The following is a 17,604-nucleotide window of genomic DNA, read 5'->3' as shown; positions in this document are numbered from 1 at the left end:
TACTACAGAACACAGTTGCATAGATAGTTCTGAAGGCTCCTTGGGTGGTACATTTAACACTGTTGTTGTTCGAGCTGCATTAGTTGCCAGTTTGCTTTCAAGTCTAATTCAAGGTGTTAGTTGTCACCTTTAAAGCCCTGCACAGCATGAGTGCAGGTTATCTTGAGGAACTATCTCACTGTACTAGGATTAACCCATCCCATTCACTTCAGCAGAAGAAGCCTATTTCAGATCCCATCTGCCAAAGAATTTTGCCTGGCGGGGTCTAAAAGAAGAGCCTTTCCTGCTGTGGCCCCTCCCTTTGAAATATAATCCCATTGGAGGTGAAATTGGCCTCCACATTCCTGTCCTTCTAGAAGAGCCTTAAAACCTGGCTCTGCCAGCTGGCTTGGGGCCCTGATAGAGGCACTTTATGCTGGGGTGGCTCACAGGGTAGAGGAAAAATCCCCACTCCCTGTCACCTGTCCTCTTGCTTTTTAGTCTTTATTTAATCTTTCCTAATTTTTCACAGTTTTGTATTTTTTATTATGCTTTAAGCCGCACAAAGTTGCTATAGCACTGAAAGGGGTGGCATATAAATTTAATTAATAAACTAGCTCTTCTTTCTTTTTTATTCATTTGAGATAGAAGACAAAATTACAATACTCAGCTATTGAGTAACTTTTGGCATCCATATAAATAATTTTTATTAAGCTAGATGTAGATAATCAATATACTACAAACTGATTATATTAATGAAATCATTATGGGGAAGCTTCAATTGATTTTTTAATGATCTGTGGCCTGACAATCTATTCCCAAATTTGTGTTATGGCTTCTTGTCTTAAGTTTAATTGCATCCAAATAACTTAAGTACAATAAAAGATTATGCATTCCATTTGATTTATGGTATATCTTTAGTTGACTGAAAATAGATCAAATTTTCTTATACAAGATTACCGTATCTTCCCTTTTTGCCTTGTATTATATTCATTGTACAGAGGTATTATATAACTGAAGCAATTTTTGCTGTTGAAGATCAATCAAGGAATTTCATTTTTTATTATATAAAACAAATCAACAAAATACATGTGATAATATGACATTAAGCTTTTCCTGATCATTCTATTAAAAATGTAGATGTTGACAGTCCATTACCTATTTACTGCTTCAAAACATACGTAGGTTTCAAGAACAACATCTTCAGCCCTGATTCAAAGATTTCTGTGGATTTTAGCACAAAAATATCATAAGAGGAAAGCAAGATGAAGCCATGTGAATTAACATTCCAACTCTTGAATTGCATTGTTAGTACTGTCTCATAGTGATTGTAACCAATCCTTAATAAAACATTACCTGAAGCATTCAGACAATTAATGGATATCAAACTTGCCTCAAATTTTGCAAAAATTATACCAACAATCTTATTTCTTCAAATACTTATAAAATCAGGTTACTGGTTTTGGACCTAATATGTATTATTTAGCAATCTGTAATAAATGTGTAATTTCAAGGCATTAGTGACATTAGTGTCAAAATAACCAAAAAACAAATTGTTAAATTGAATAAATAATTCAAAATCATTGAAAGGTAATCCAAACTTTCAGTGAAATAAGATTTTTCATCTATGACTACAAAATTTCTGGTATTAAATTTACAGATTTTTTTGTAATTATTGACTTTTTGGGTTCACATATACATTTTTTTTTCTTGAAATATAGCTTTGTCCTGATGCGATCTATGTCTCTAAATATATTAGGAACTATTGTTTTGCCTTTTAATAATGAAATTCTTTTATCCATAGGTAAAAATGCAGCGGAAAAAGAGAAGAGGAGTAAGTGCTAGTATAACTGGAAATGCATATAGATCTGTCATAATTACATTTCATTAATTAAGATCTTAATGTAGAACTTGACAGTGGTTCTGCATTTATTGTTAGTACCAAATGTGTACATAAAGCTCTGAAAGTAATGATACTTCTTCTGAATCTAAGATTTTCTTAATATGTATAGCCATTAAATAAGATTCACATTTTACTTGGCATGAATCTAGGCTAGCTAGGCTCCTTCTTTCCACATGGTGGAAACTAAAATAGTGTGATATATGGAAAAGTAAGGAGTAGCTCTAAAAACAATCAGTGACTTTTATGATTGTATCCCCTTTCCTCTTAACCCAATAAAAAAACTCCCTTTTTATCACCCTGTAATCCCTTAATTCGGGGTAGAATTGGGATGACTGGATGAAGTTGAGTCTTCACTGACTAGATGCTCTTCCTGAGGCCACTACTTAACCCATTAAATTGGATTATCCAAGCCAGTTTATTTGTTAAATTTATATGCTATCCATTTCATTATCCAAAGCAACTCTTAATAAAATATTCAGGGGATGGGTAGAGGTTAGCTCTTGTCAGTTTGCTAAACTAAGTAAAAAACATAACAAGAGGAAACTACTGGTATTTTATAGGTTTAAAATCTGGATCCAGTCCGTTTGGTATTAGATTTAAATTAAATCACTGTCTTATCTAGATAACAATTTAAACTCTTACTCATAATCATGTTTTTCCACTTTTTTTCTTTTTTGCAAATACCATTATTTTTGAACATACATTATTTTATGCATAATTAATTTAAAGTTAAGTAATATTTAATTTTAAATATTTAAATTAATTAAACTATCATCTTTCACAACATACATACCTGAAAGAATCTAGCTGCAGTTCTCGCTGTGCTTTGTAGCTGGTGTTCACATTCTTGTGTTGTAAGCAGTTATAACAATTCCATGCTAGAAAAAGCAAATCTGTTACTTGGCTGAGGCCTGTTAAAACTGCTTCTAGATAATAGAAGGACTGATTATAATTATATAGTTATTGCGTCCTTCGTATGCTGGTTCTGACAGCCATGTATTAATGAAGGAAATGGGTGAAGTGCAAAAATGCTGTAGTTCATAAGTATTACAAAGTGAAACATATTGAATACAGTGTGATTGATTACCAAGTAAACATGCACAGCATTATGCTATTTTATCTAGATTGTAGCATATTATGTGTTTGTATAAAATAACACTTAGATTTGCATATCTATTCAGAGTGCATCAGGCACAATGAGCAAAAGGAACAAACTTTGAAGAATTCAGAGTTATACTTCTGTTTCAGAATAATTGATAGATGTATGATCTTCTTTCCTACTTCAATCTCATATGTATAACTTAGGTCTGCTATGACAGCGGTCGCCAACCGGTGGGCCGTGGCCCACTGGGGGGCCGTGGCAAAATTTTGGTGGGCCACAGAAGAAATAGCCCCCAAAAGCAATTAATCTGGGCCATGCAGTTCTCGCGCCTCCCGGCTCTCCGAGGGTTCCCAGAGTCAGGTCCCTGAGATGCACGCGCCAACCAGCTCCTACACCCAGCGCCGGCAGCAACAGCAGTCCCCTCCCCCAGCTCCCGCTGTTAGCTCTCCCCATTAGTTCTCTAGCTTTGAATTGCTCCCACCTCTCTTTCCTCCCCTCCCATGCCCACGTGCAGGCAGGAAAGGGAGACGGAGCCATGCGCAGCTCTCCACTCTCCCACCCCTTGCTGCCTCTCCCAACATCGAAGCCTCGGAGACGCAGGTAAAGCCGCCGCAGCAGTAGCGTCCTGAGTTTCCTTAGCATGCTCAGTTAAGAATCACCCTACCCAGAGAAGGAAGTGGTGCTGGAGGAGGTGGAGGCAGTAGTGGAGAAGCAAGCAATTCAGGGTGCTACTGCTGTGGCGGCTTTGCCTGCGTTTCTGAGGCTTCGATGTTGGGAGAGGCAGCAAGGGCTGAAAAAGGGGAGAGCTGTGCACGGCTCCATCTCCCTTTCCTTTCCTGCCTGCACGTGGGTGCGGGGGGGAGGAAAGAAAGAGAGCCGGGAGCAATTCAAAGCTAGAAAACTAATGGGGAAAGCTGACAACGGGAGCTGGGGGAAGGGTCTGTTGTTGCCGCCACCGCCATGTGTGGGACCTGAGCTGGGAGGCACGGGAACTGCAAGTTTGATGATTTCAAAGAACTCCTGGAACATGGTAGATTGGCATTTTGTAGGTCTCAGTGAAAGAGTGAGTTTTGTTTCACCTCCTTTCCTCCCCGGGTAATGCAAGAGATGCTTTCTCTCTCTCTCTCTCTCTCCCCCGCCCCCAAATAATCACTGGCTGTGGCTGGGTTTGGCAACGAAGTGCTAAAGCGAGCGAAGTACCCCTAGGGACACCTTTCCTTGCCTGTCTCCAGGTGAGGCTGGAAGAGCCCTCCCCCCCCCCCAGCTTTTCCTCAGCTGCAGATCTGAGCCTCTCAATCCTCCACCCTGGATCTGAAAGGAGCTCCCACTTTCTCTCCCTCCCCTTTCCCAATTAATCAATAAGGGCAGCAGTCCTTCTGCAGGCAGATGCCTGCTGAGAAGCCCCTGGAGTGGCAGCCAAGGGGCACTGCCCCCCAAAGAGAGCAAAGCCCTCTTTCTGCCTCTGCTTCTCCCAGCGGCAGTTGCCCCAGGCCCCTCAGCTCAGATACACACACACACACACACACCACCTGCTCTTCTGTCTCTTTCGAAGGTGCCAGGTGGGGGGAGGCTTCCAGCCCAGAACGTTTTAGTTTGTTATCATGAAGCATTTACATTTTTGTTATAATTAAATGTGTGTGTGTGTATATGTGTGTGTGTGTGTATATGTATATGTATATGTATGTATGTATGTATGTATGTATGTATATGTATGTATATGCATGTGTGTGTGTTCAGGTATTTTCCCACGTCATTATAGTTGTGCTTTTAAAGTTGTAGCAATGTTTTGGCAGAATCTCATCTGCCATCATCAGACTTCTGTATTGTGTTCGCCTGTGAGTCAGACTTTCCCAGCCGTTTCAGTTTTAAATTTGGTGCTAGCCTACTGCTGTGCCGGAATGGTTTTTTCTTCATCCTGATTGGTTGGGAGTCTTGGTCTGTGTTTATTGGTCTTGGAGTTTGCTGTGTTCTGCTTGATTGCTGTTTCTAATATCTTCTGTCTGTTTTGTAGCTTTTTTTGTCTTGATTGGCTGGCAACATTGTGTTCCTGTATTGGAGGCTTTTAGTGCAGCTTGGCTCCGAGTAAATGGACGGCTATCATTTATTAGGAAGCTAGGTTTCATCTGGGTGCCTGGTTGGGGTGTGTTTGAGCTGGAGGTATCGGGGGGGGGTGTCTATTTGTGCCCAGGTGTTTGCCTGGCTTGTGGTATGGAGATTGTTTTGTTTGAGAATGCAGGCTTCCAAATAATTGACAGTCTGGTGGACAGTGCTTAACCAACACATATTTCATATACAAAGGACAAAGATACAAGCAAATTGAAGGAGCCCCTATGGGATCACCGCTGTCACCTGTCATTGCAAACCTGTTCATGGAAGAATTCGAATCCAGAGCTCTAGCCAATGCCACCCACAAACCCAAACTATGGTTAAGATACATCGATGACACATTTGTTATTTGGCCCCATGGAAAAGAAAACCTAAATAATTTCCTGACACACCTAAACAGCACACACCCCAAAATCAAATTCACCATGGAAAGAGAAACAAACAAACAACTACCATTCCTAGATGTACTAATCTACAAAAAAACAGATGGCACACTAGGACACACCATATACCAGAAGAAAATACACACCAACCACTAACTCAACGCTCAATCCCACCACCACCCAGCACAGATAAACTCCATGGCCAAAACACTAATTGCCAGAACCAAATGCCTGGCAGACAAGACACACATAAAGACTGAACTATGCACCCCAACTAAAGTACTGACAGCCAGCGGCTTCCACAAAAGCAAAATCACTGGCTTGATCCACAGAAACACACTGAGACATAATGGAAACCTAGAAGATGAACAGACCTATGGAACAGCTGTCCTGCCCTACATAAGAGGTACTACAGACAAAATCAGTAAGATACTACACAGGCATCACATCAAAACTGCCTTCAAAACAGACAGAAAAATAGCAGCCATCTTAAGAAATCCCAAAGATAAAATTGACCTGGAAAACCAAGGCATATATGAAGTCCCCTGCACATCATGCCCTGCCACATACATCAGACAGACCAATAGAAGAATAAGTACCCACTTGGATGAACACAAAAATGCAGTAAAAAAGCTGGAACACACTTCCTCCTCATAGTCCAACACATGAAAGCCACAGGTCATAGCATCGACTTCAATGGCACCAAAACCCTAGCCACTATAGAAAACCCCAGCCACAGAATTATCAGAGAAGCCATAGAGATTGAAAAAAGACCTGAAAGCATGAAAAGAAGAGATGACTCCCCCAGACTGTCAATTATCTAGAAGCCTGCACTCTCAAACAAAAATAATCTCCACACCACAAGCGAGGCAAACACTTGGGCACAAACAGATACCTCCAGCTCAAACACACCCCAACCAGGCACCTAGATGAAACCTAGCTTCCTAATAAATGATAGACGTCCATTTACTCGGAGCCAAGCCGCACTAAAAGCCTCCAACACAGGAAACACAATGTTGCCAGCCAATCAAGACAAAAAAAGCTATAAAACAGACAGAAGATATTAGAAACAGCAATCAAGCAGAACACAGCAAACTCCAAGACCAATAAACACAGACCAAGACTCCCAACCAATCAGGATGAAGAAAAAACCATTCTGGCACAACGTAGGCTAGCACCAAATTTAAAACAGAAACGGCTGGGAAAGTCTGACTCACAAACGAACACTATACAGAAGCCTGATGATGGCAGATGAGATTCTGCCGAAACGTTGCTACAACTTTAAAAGCACAACTATAATGACATGGGAAAATACCCGAACAAAGCTGAATACCTACCATACATACATACATACATACATACATTTAGCATGAAAATTATATTAAATATATTAGCTTTAAAAAAAATTCGTATTAGTAGTCCTTGGGATTTAAAAATATGAGTTTGGTGGTCCCTGGGATCCAAAAGGTTGGAGACCCCTGTGTTATGACACTCTGGAGCAAATTTGGGGCGTAAAATTGAGGAACATTTGGTGGAATCTTCCAATGAGAAAACAAAATTAGGTAGTGCCCAGTGGAATATGTCATATTATAATTGACTTTGATGTTTCCCCCCTAGCATTTTAAATCATAATTTTCCAGTAAAGTATAAGTATTTTATTAAAAATGGTTTGTTTTTGTTCTAATTAAGATTATGTTATTTCAGGAACCAGCCCTCAGCATCATTAAAACTTGCAATCTTCAGTATGAATTTTTGAACTGTCATCCTAGCTGTAAACGAGCTGAGCTACATCATGGGAAACTAATTATTCTGTAAGCAGTGTGCATCATTAGCACAGTGGTAATCTGCCATTTGTCGTGGAGTGAATAAATGTGGTGTTCAAGAAGTGTGCCGAATATTTTATTAATCTATATTTCCTAGACGTAATCGATATTTTTTACTTATTTATTTATTAGATACTTTTTTCACTACTTTCTTTTAATTGCTTCTCTTTAATTGCCCAGCTACCAAAATGGCATGCAGTACTACATAACGACATTATACAACACAGTTATCTAAAATATAATGCTATATTTAGCATTCCTAGGGTTCAGGTTCCAGGATACACTACAGAAAACTTCAGAACATAATATAGTAGATAAAGCATGTTAAAAACAGCAGGATCTCTTCTAGACTAACGTAAAACCATAAAATCTAGCCAACCAAAATCAAACCCCACCAAAATAGTTTCTACTTAAAGGAACCTAAGGAAAATGTTTGCCAGCTGACACAGCTACAAAGTCACATCACAAGGGAAAAAATCTGAAAGCTGAATGCTTTTAGATAGTAGCAGTGGATTGGCTCTTCCATCCTTTCAGATAAGTATTTTGTCAATAAACTATCAGATATATGCTAACCCACTACCTAAAACTGAACATTGATGACAACATTGATGATAAAACTGCAAGGTTGCATGAACCTGAACTGTAGATGTGAGGGGAGATAAAACCTGAGGCGAATGGGAGAAATTAAGACTGCTGAATGTATTGAAATATCAATTGCATGCTAGACAGTGGTGGGATTCAAATATTTTTACCACCGGTTTGGTGGGCGTGGCTTGGTGGGTGCACTTTGCGCACGTACGCACCAAACGCACACTTTGCGCAAGCACAGGGGCATTCTAACTCACCTGCATGATCCCGGTCACTTCAGCAACTGCCACGCAGCACTCTGCTGTGCTGCGCAAAGCAGCTGCGCTTCAAATTCAGAGCATAAAGGTGAATATGGGCGGGTGGGCGGGCCCAACAGCAGAGCAGTGGAAAGAACCGATTCGGTCTCCACTGCTCATCGCCACAACTGGCTCGGCAGAACCGGGACGAACCGGTAGAATTCCACCACATGCTAGATTGCAGATAAAAATGTAGCATGCATCGCCACAAGTTGGCATGGATCTCAGTCACATACACAATCAGATACTCCCAGGCTTCATTGAAAAACAATTGTATAAGAATGTATAATTTTTCTTATAATTTCACAAGTCTTTCCATATCTCTTCTGAGATTCTGGCAGGCTGCTGCCATCCTTGGTCCTAGAACAATCAGATAACAAATGAGGTTAAAAAAACCAAAATGGCAAAAGAAAGTATGCAGTAAAAATGTGATCAAGTGATTTTCTATTTTGTTACCCTTTCTTAAGATTCTATGATAATGAAGTTAGGCTGAATTGGCTTTGCAGATAGAGTTGGTCGTTATTTTTTATGTATGTATTTATTAAATTTATTTGTGGCCCATCTTAACCATGTGTATAATATCTAAATTGTTCATTCACTTAGTGAATTTCACTTACACCCCCCCCCCAATTAGCACTTCTGCTATGAGAATAAGTGTCTAGGATATAATCAGCATTTGATTTTTGTACATTTTGTTGAAATAGAGTAGGTTAGTTTTAAGAATATTCTAAAATGGAAGTGTCCTTGACCTTTAAACATTTAATTTCATACTAGATATATTTTTGTTTGCCCTAAGGATATTTTTTGTTTTATTTCGTTCAAAGATAAATTCCTGTATTGTTCAAGGTTATAAACCTGTTGTACAAATGCACAGTGAAAAACAAACCTAATAAGCACTGATAGTTCTCGTCTGTATTGTGGACTGAATATGTTATATAATACTCTTAGCTGTAAATACCATTCTGCCCCATGGCAGCTTGAAATAGCTGTCCTTAGTCAGTTTTGTCAGTATCACTACCAATATAAAAACATGAAACTGCACTTGTTAATTTTGAATTAACAATTGTTTGATCCTGCAAAATAATGCAGTTTTGTCAATATGCCCATTCTTTTTCCTGGAACCCTCCAGTTTTTGGCAAGGGGGCTGGATGTGGGGGAGAGGTTTCAGCTATAAGAAGCCACAGCCAAGCATTATGAGAAATTCAGCCTAGAGGGCAATGTGTAGTCATGAAACTAAGATTCTGATCTTGTAAGCGACTTTCAGATTTGAAAGTCTTTGAGCCCTTATGTTTTTCTGACAATAAGAACAATCAACCAATGGAACAGCATGCCCTCGGAAGTTGTGGGAGTGCCATCACTTGAGACACTCAAGAAGAGATTGGACTCCCATCTGTTAGAAATGGTGTAGGGTCTTCTGCTTGGGCAGGAGGTTGGACTAGATGACCTACAGAAGTCCCTTCCAACTCTGATTATCTGTTATCAGTTATGCTTCTCCATGGCCATTGGATGGAAGACACTGCATTTAAGTGTAATAGTATGCCTCCCTTTAATGATTCCTATCTGATGGATTTCTGGAGGGCCATATTTTCCTAGGCCTTGAGCTTGGTTAGCTGGAGCCTCCAGAGGATGTTTGTAAATGTGCTGCCTAGTAGATTCACCATCTTCCTCTTTCTTCTTTTCTACTTTGCCTTTTGATCAATATCCTTACTGTATTGTGAGCTGTGCAGAGTCCCTTAGAAGTTAGGCAGTATCAAATCAAATAAAATATTGGGAAATCTTTTAAAAACCATGTTAGGAATATGTTTGTAAGTTGGCTGCTGTTTTAATACTATTGAGATAGTGTTTTGTTTTGCTGGGTTTTTATTATGTTTTCTGTAAATGAACAGAAGACATAGATTAGGAAATAGTTGGCAGGTGAATTATTTTGAATAGTAGTAGGACACAAAATGGTGGGATAAGGAATGCAACTCACCCATAGCTATTAGCAATACTTTGAAGGATGTGATTTTTTCAATATTAGCATTGTATGCACATATGTTAAGCCATACATTCAATTAAGACATACTTAACATCCCTTTTTTACTCCCTAATTCCATCTGCAATTAAAATAATTACAATTTTGGCCAAAAAGGCTAAGACGGATAATGCAGAACTTAAACTTTGCAGCCTTCATCTGCTTGTATGTATGCTGGTAAATTTGAAATACAGACATCTTATGACTCAAGCAGATTGTTATATATAACAAAAATGCCTTCTGTTGGGTTTCTATCTCTAAAATAAAATAAAATAAAAATCCAGAGATGCAAAGCACTATATTTTAGCAGTAGAAACAGGTCAGGCAGATTATGCTGCCCATCCTGTTTATTTAAATAAAAGAAGAGCACACAATCTCTTTAGCAAACTTCCAATCAGTACAGTTCTACTGTATAATTCAACAGAAGAAGTTTAGATAAATTGAAGTAAATGGATATTTCCTAAATTACATGTTTTTAAAACTAACCATTCATATCCTCTTTGAATATACAGGTAAATTGATGCTTTAAACAGTTGTGTGTTAGCCCAAACAAGCTAAAAATAGAAGTCAGGGACAAACAAGTTTATGGAAATAAGGTTTATGTGCCAATTTTGATTTGTTTTCTCTATTCACCTCATGCAAGGAATTTCAATAAGGTAATGTTGGATTTATTTATTAATTTAAAGGGATGTCTTACAATTTTGAGAAGTTTTGAGAAGTTGCTTTGTATTTCTAAATCCCTCAAAAAGTAATCTGAATTGTATTCAACTTTAAAATTATAATTATATCCGGCAGGAAATTATTACAGTAGGTCATTGTTTACTTGTGTTTAATCATTGGAGACGAATGCCTTTTGTAATATTTATGTACAAATATATATGTTCTATCATTGAATACATAGTATAAAATTTGTTTTCAAAAGTTCCCCATCCAATCTTTGTTTAGCTTTAGTTCCATAGCAGCATCATGTCCCTCAGGTTATGTTACATATTACAATAGCCAGGTGTGTGGTTATCTTCACATGGATAACAAACTTGGTTTATTCAATGTAATTGGTTGTTGAGTAACAAGTCATTGCATACTTTCAGTTGCTGCCCTGGATGTCTAAAAATTGTTTTTATTTATATGTTGGCTGGGAATCATTCTGATTGCAATGGGGTAGAAATGTATTTAATGTCTGGGTTTAATGACACACTGAACCATCATCTAACTACACATCTGGGTTTGCAGAATATGCTGGTTACAATATAGTTGGCATTTGTGATTCAGTATCTTGTATGACTATACTCTATGACTTGATAGTCTCAAGATACATAATACAACCATGTGGTAAAAGCTAAGGAGGTCTCAATGTGATCAGTAATCTTATGGAAGTTTATTTAACCCCCCATATCACCTTGAATTTTATAAGAGGAAAAGTGTGGATATAAATGATTTCCATATTTTATGATTTCCAATGTAGATTAAAATTTATGTATTTAGTACATTCAAAATCAAATAAAGAGTATTGTAACTGATTTCTTCCATCATGCAACTCAAGACAACAAAGAAAGGGGTATTTCTCAGCTACATGTTCTCTAAATCCAGCTGGTCTCACTTTTGGCGACATTTGGCTTTAGGTACCCTTCAGGCCAGATATTAAAAGAGATATGGTTTTAGCATACATTACTATGTCCAGATTAATTTTCTCCCTTTTCCTCCCTACCCTCCAACATGTTCCCCTTCCACTGGATGATGTGGAATATTATTGTTACAAGGAAAGGGGAAGTCAGCACCCTTTGTTATTTTGCAAGGGAAAGAAAAGAAAAACTTGAGCTGTCCTTGTGCCATTAGCAGTAAGAAACTATGCTCTGCTTTCCTTCGATCAATTGGATGATGAAAAAAAACTGGAATAGCCGCCAGCAGCTTCAGAGACTGAAGAAGGTGTTTAAAACATGGATTGTCAGACCATGATTTAAAATTTTAAATCATTCTATGGAACCCTTTCAAACAGCATCAGTAATTTTACAGGAGACAAGGTTAAAACTTTACTATAAAATAAGATGTACAATATTATAATCCTCTGAACTTTTATTATTGCATTAAGAAAATTGTCTACATCCTGGGATCCCATTGCAATTGGGAATGAAAAAAAATATCGGGTTTTGTTATTCATAAGTAATGAACTACTGGAACACAAAAATTGCTGTAACTATCAAGAGTTATTACGTTCAAGACATAGCTCTCATTGAAGCAGTAAACAATTCAAGTCTGAAAATGGTCCTCTTCAAATTACAAAATTCATTTTTATGCAAGCATTTAAACTCAGATGCAGAAGTTAATGGATGCAGTTAAAGTGTAGAAATAATAAGTACAATAGGATTACAGTACAATAAATATCAAAAATACTAATAGATCAAGGAAAGATGGAAGGATCACTAGTTAAGTGGAAACAAGAAATGGCAATAGATGCATTTTTCCCTAGGATCCGCAGCTGTTGAATACAGAATCTTGCAGATACTTTTTGTACAAATTCAGCTTTGAATTAAATTCACAATTTTAAATTCAAATTTTTCTCCCATGAAATGTTTCTTTTTACTCCTACTGATCTTTCTCTGGGCTGCTGTGCACGCTTCCAAACAAATATTCCACCGTTTGCATTTTCTAAACATGCTTATAGAGCCCATTTGATGGCCAGAGGCATTCTGTAAAAAAAAAAATAGGTTGATACTTTGCAGCTTCCCATTTAAAATTCATGATTATAAAATTGAGGAGCCTGGTAAATACTAGATACACTCTGAGATGATACCACATCTATTATAAACTCAATGTGTGCTTAATTAAAAGTTCTGGAGGTAATATATACCCAGTTAACTGATCAAGTCATTGTCAAGCAATAGATGAGAGGGTTTCTCAACCTTGACAACTTTAAGATGTGAGGACTTCAAATTTCAGAATTCCCCAGCCAGCAATTTTAAGAATTGAAGTCCATATATCTTAAAAGTTGCCAAAGTGGAGAAACACTGGATTAGAGTATTGTGCAAACAGCTGAGTTGGTATATATATGAATACATTTTAAAATACAATGAGGTTAATAATTGATAAGCAGTACTGGGAGGGGTCGGGATGTCATAAGCCAGTCAGCTTTAGGTATATACAATTTCTGCCACAAAGACGCTGAACAGGTTTTCCCTAAGAAGCAGCAAGAGGTGAAACACAGGCTACTTTAGAAGTATGGCTCAAACTCTCATAACTAAATATTCATAGGGTGGTGGGGAAAGGAGACAAGAACAAATTAACACAAAGCTGTTATGGTATCAAGGTTATATCTCATTGCCGAAATATTGATTAGACTTCACATTTAAAAAGCCAGGGACTTTTCTTTTTACTCTTTCCAATCTGCCAGAACTTGGACAAATCGCACTAAGCAGGTTGTGATTCTGCCCACCTGTCAGCATAATTACTCCTTGAATTTAATTCAACAGGACTAAACTTGATGTGGCAGAGGAAGATAGCAAAAGAAAGATTGAGTTTGAAAATCAGGCAGGATCTGGGGAGAAAAAGAAAAATTCCCAAAGCATCGCAACAGGAGAAATATATTACGGGTAGTATACATTTTAAGCTCTCTTCTCTGGTTATGTAATGCAGAGCCGAGTGTATTTTATTTATATCCTGCCTTTATGATTTTTATAAACAGCTCAAGGCGGTAAACATATCTTTCTCCTGTGAGGTGGGTTGGGCTGAGTTGAGAGAGAGTACCGGTATTTGTTTAAAATAGTTTGCAAAAATATATTTTCACTTAATACCTTTCTCTGTAATTTTCCACAATGTATAATAGCCAACTACATCTTAGCTTAAAATGTTCTTTGTGTATAACCCATGTTAAATTACAGCTTCTTATGTCAAGTAAGCCTAGAAATTGGTATAATTCAGTAAAGCATGATTAAGTGAACAGCTTTTAAATATTATCTGTCAAGTTTCCTGATCACAAAATCAATTACCATCACAAATAAATTTGATTTGATGTTACTTCTAAATACTTCTAAATATTTTTCCCCAAACCTTACATGTACCTTTTCCAAGTCTCCAGTAACGATAGGAAATTATGTTTCCCCCCCCACTTTAAATTACGGTCATGCACACCCCAGTGGGTTTTTAAATGTCTGTCTCTACCTCAACCTCCCACTTTCAAGAAAGCCTTGTCCCAGAGCCTTGCCTTGATGGAGAAGCGGAAGGACTCCGCCATCTGCATTCCTTGCATACCTCAAGTTGGTAGTAAGGGACTGTCAGCTGTGGAAATTCTTTTAAAGTGCATTGTGCCTTTAGCCCATAGGGTGTAACCTAGAGGAAGAAGACAGGAAGAATTACTCTTGCTCGAGTCATTCTATGTTTAAAACTGCTGTTAAGACTAAGCAAAGCTGCAGAAAGAGAAACTGGATTTGATTTTTCATCTATGTATAGTATAGCACGGTAGCTGTGATCACAGATAGAAGCACAAAAAAGTCAACCACTTTTTAGTGTAGGGAGTTTTGTGAGCCCAAGTCTATCAATTTATGTGTGGTGTGTTGTGAATGTAAAAAGTTAGAATAATTGAGTAGACTCTGATTAACTTGGGTTGGCATAATATCCAAGTAGAGCCAATGCCAGTTATTGTTAACAGATCTTAGCAGAGAACTATCAGAAATTTTCAGATAGGTTTCTAGTTCCTCGATATATTTTTCCCTACATTGAGTTTGCACTTGCATATATTACCTATATAGGTAATTTGAATAGAACAGTGTTTCTTAACCTCAGCACTGTTGTCTATGGACTTCAATTTGCAACCAACATAAAGTTCGGAGGTTGAGAAATACTGGGGTAGACAGAACAAGAAATAAAGATTACCAGTTCTGCATGACATTCAAATTTGGCTGCATCTCTTTTTTGAATCATTTAGGAAACATGTTTTCAAACTCTCATTGTCTCTCAACTGGAGACAAAAAGAGAAGAGGTAATGTAGTTAGAATAGCAACATGGAGACACTCTTTGCATCTGTGTTGGTAACTGGAAAAGAGTACTCTCAACATCATTACAGGGTTCAGACAAAATGAGAAGCCCGAGTAAAATAAAAATAAGCTATGTCTAAGCAAGTTGAGTGGGCCAATGTTATGTGGTTTGGTTAAGGTTTCGTCCTTTCCTAATGAGGTGCTCTTATTAAAGGTAACATGATATCATGGACAAACTTGCCAAGTCTTTGTAGTGGCTTACCATGTCATGTGAACACAGCCTAAAATTAACTAACTTTACCAGTTAGACCTCTGGGATTTATACTACAGGAATATTTGCTGAGCATCCAACTTCTAATCTAAAATATTGACAGACTGGAACAATGTCACTAGTGTTAGAAAAATGTATTGTGGTATCTTAAAAGACTAACAAGCTTCTTATCCTTAAAGCAACCTAATCCTCAAAGCTGCAAATCCTTAATATGTGACCCTTTGTGGATTTGCTGAGTGTGGATTATTATTAAATAATTCACCTTAAAAGAAACTTTGATTAAGTGTGATATATATGAAAATATGAATCAAGTCAGTATTTGAGGGATCCATAAATTTGGGCCTCTTTTAAAGAGAAGTGAGGTGTTTTGGGAGCCCCATGTGATTCCTGAATTTTAAGATACATTTATTTGAAAACATTTGTTCTATTTCTATTTGTTCTGTTTTATTCAAATTAAAATAAAACATTTTCCTAGAGAATTATCATATTTGCTATTATGCAGACCTTTCTGAATTTTATGTTGCCTATGAAAGAAAGCTGGTTCTATGCCTTGGTAATTCACATGCGGTTTCTTGTTCACCACATAATCTACTTCTCTTCAATATTTTAGCTTTTACTCCAGCCATTGCCCAGATCAAGGTCTAAAAAACCAAACAAATTATACAATACAGCGGAAAAAGGAAATCACAGTAGAAACACTTTGAAGCTTTTGATATACCAGGATTTGGGGGAAGGGGGGTATAATGAAAAGAAATACATTTGTATCCATTCCTACTATGTTTATTAGGAAGAAGTCTAATTTGTGGTTTAATTTCGTGTGTGAGGCAAATTTTATGTGAACACAATTAGTGAAAACTTTAATTTTACTTTCAATTAAACAATGGAAGAGGTAATGTTAAAAATCATAATTGATCAGTAGTAGAACAGATCTCAATTTATATGAATTTGAGGTTTATGGTATTTGCAATTACAGAGATCAATCCCAATACACAAGCAAATTAGGGAGGCAGAATTCTAGGGGGAAATAAGGTTGTGAGCACATTTAAAAATAGGGTTTGACAAACTTAGTAGAAGAAAAAAGACTTTCGTATTAAATCAGTGTTAGTATTTGTTACAAATGGAGATGGAATGCTGAAGATTAAGAAAGGGATTTCCCTCCCTCAATATGGTGTTTTACCCTCATTTCTATTGACCTATATAAATCCATAAAAGGAGGCTTAATCTTCAGGTGGGGGGGGGGTTTCCGTCTCCATGACCAAGAAGAGGAGCAAGCAGAGGTGATATATAAAAATGATTTTTCAGTCCGAACAGCAATACAGTCGGTCCTGCTAGCAAATGCAAAATACACACACATACACGAGGAAAGAACTTGTAGGCGGCCTTTGCTTAGGGCAGCAAATCCTACGGTACTAGAAGGGGAAGGAAGTTCGCAGGATGCCAAGTATGTAGTTCAAGACAGAATTGGAAAAACAGGAAAAACAGCCGGAAGACAGCAAATCCAGAACCAACTGGGGCCATTAAAAGCGCCAGCCCAGCGTCTCTCAACTTGGTGCCTCACGACTACAGAATTGACATTAATCGGAATACAGCGTTACCAACGTTGTCCTTCTGAAGGGTATCAAACTGGGGAAAGATAACGGCGTCATATGTTTTGGTTTAATTAGAAACACATCCTACGTTGGCTTGAGAATGGCGGGGCTGACTTTAGCATCAAGCTGCCTTTTAAGATTGATTCAGAATCTATTCTATAGGAAAGGTGAAATTCCGCGATCCTGCAGTGACGCACCACTGAACGCCCACGGGAGAAAAAAAGAAAGGGGGAGGAGGAAAGGGATGGGTCGACTCTCCTATGCACGCAAAGCTCGTGTAAAATCCACTAGGATCCATTCCCCGCCCCCTCCCCTATGGCGAAAACCTTGCAGGCGCATTAGGAGGGTGGTTCCTTCCTGCATCCTAAAAGGCCCCAGCAATAATAACCCGGCCTGTGTCACGTGCGACCCAAAGAGCAGGTAGGCGGCCTCGCATTCCTCTCTCCCTGCCTCCTCCCCTTTTCCTGCTCATTCCAAGGGCAGTGGGAAAACCCCTCCCGCTTTTCTCTCCTGCCTCGGCCAATAGGGAAGCGTCGTCGTTAACCCTGGAGAGGCGGGGTAGAGCGGAGCTGAGAGGAAGGGCAAA

General features: G+C 38.2%; 2 long non-coding RNA genes across 3 annotated transcripts in view; one reads left to right on the top strand and one right to left on the bottom strand.

The window, feature by feature from the left end:
• The window catches only part of LOC113413660 (uncharacterized), a 301,334-nt gene that overhangs the window by 8,756 nt on the left and 274,974 nt on the right, over positions 1 to 17,604 (top strand). The window contains exons 5-6 of one of the 2 annotated variants that reach the window (XR_015746865.1): positions 1,784 to 1,813; positions 7,178 to 8,187. This is a non-coding gene — a long non-coding RNA (uncharacterized LOC113413660). Of the gene's footprint in view, positions 1 to 1,783; positions 1,814 to 7,177; positions 8,188 to 17,604 lie in introns of those variants that run through there. The other variant, XR_003371075.2, reaches the window with a different exon arrangement.
• On the bottom strand, positions 7,414 to 17,599 carry LOC148133484 (uncharacterized). The gene is made up of 3 exons (XR_015746867.1): positions 17,345 to 17,599; positions 14,437 to 14,514; positions 7,414 to 12,878 (listed from the first exon to the last, which is right to left on the bottom strand). It is a non-coding gene; the product is annotated as an uncharacterized LOC148133484 (long non-coding RNA).

Source organism: Notechis scutatus, chromosome 1 (genome assembly GCF_049901735.1).
Source record: "Notechis scutatus isolate UNSWTSFEM ecotype Mainland chromosome 1, rNotScu1.2, whole genome shotgun sequence".
Lineage (NCBI taxonomy): Eukaryota > Metazoa > Chordata > Lepidosauria > Squamata > Elapidae > Notechis > Notechis scutatus.
The sequence above is the reverse complement of the archived record's forward strand: the minus strand, read 5'-3'. Positions and strand labels throughout refer to the sequence as shown.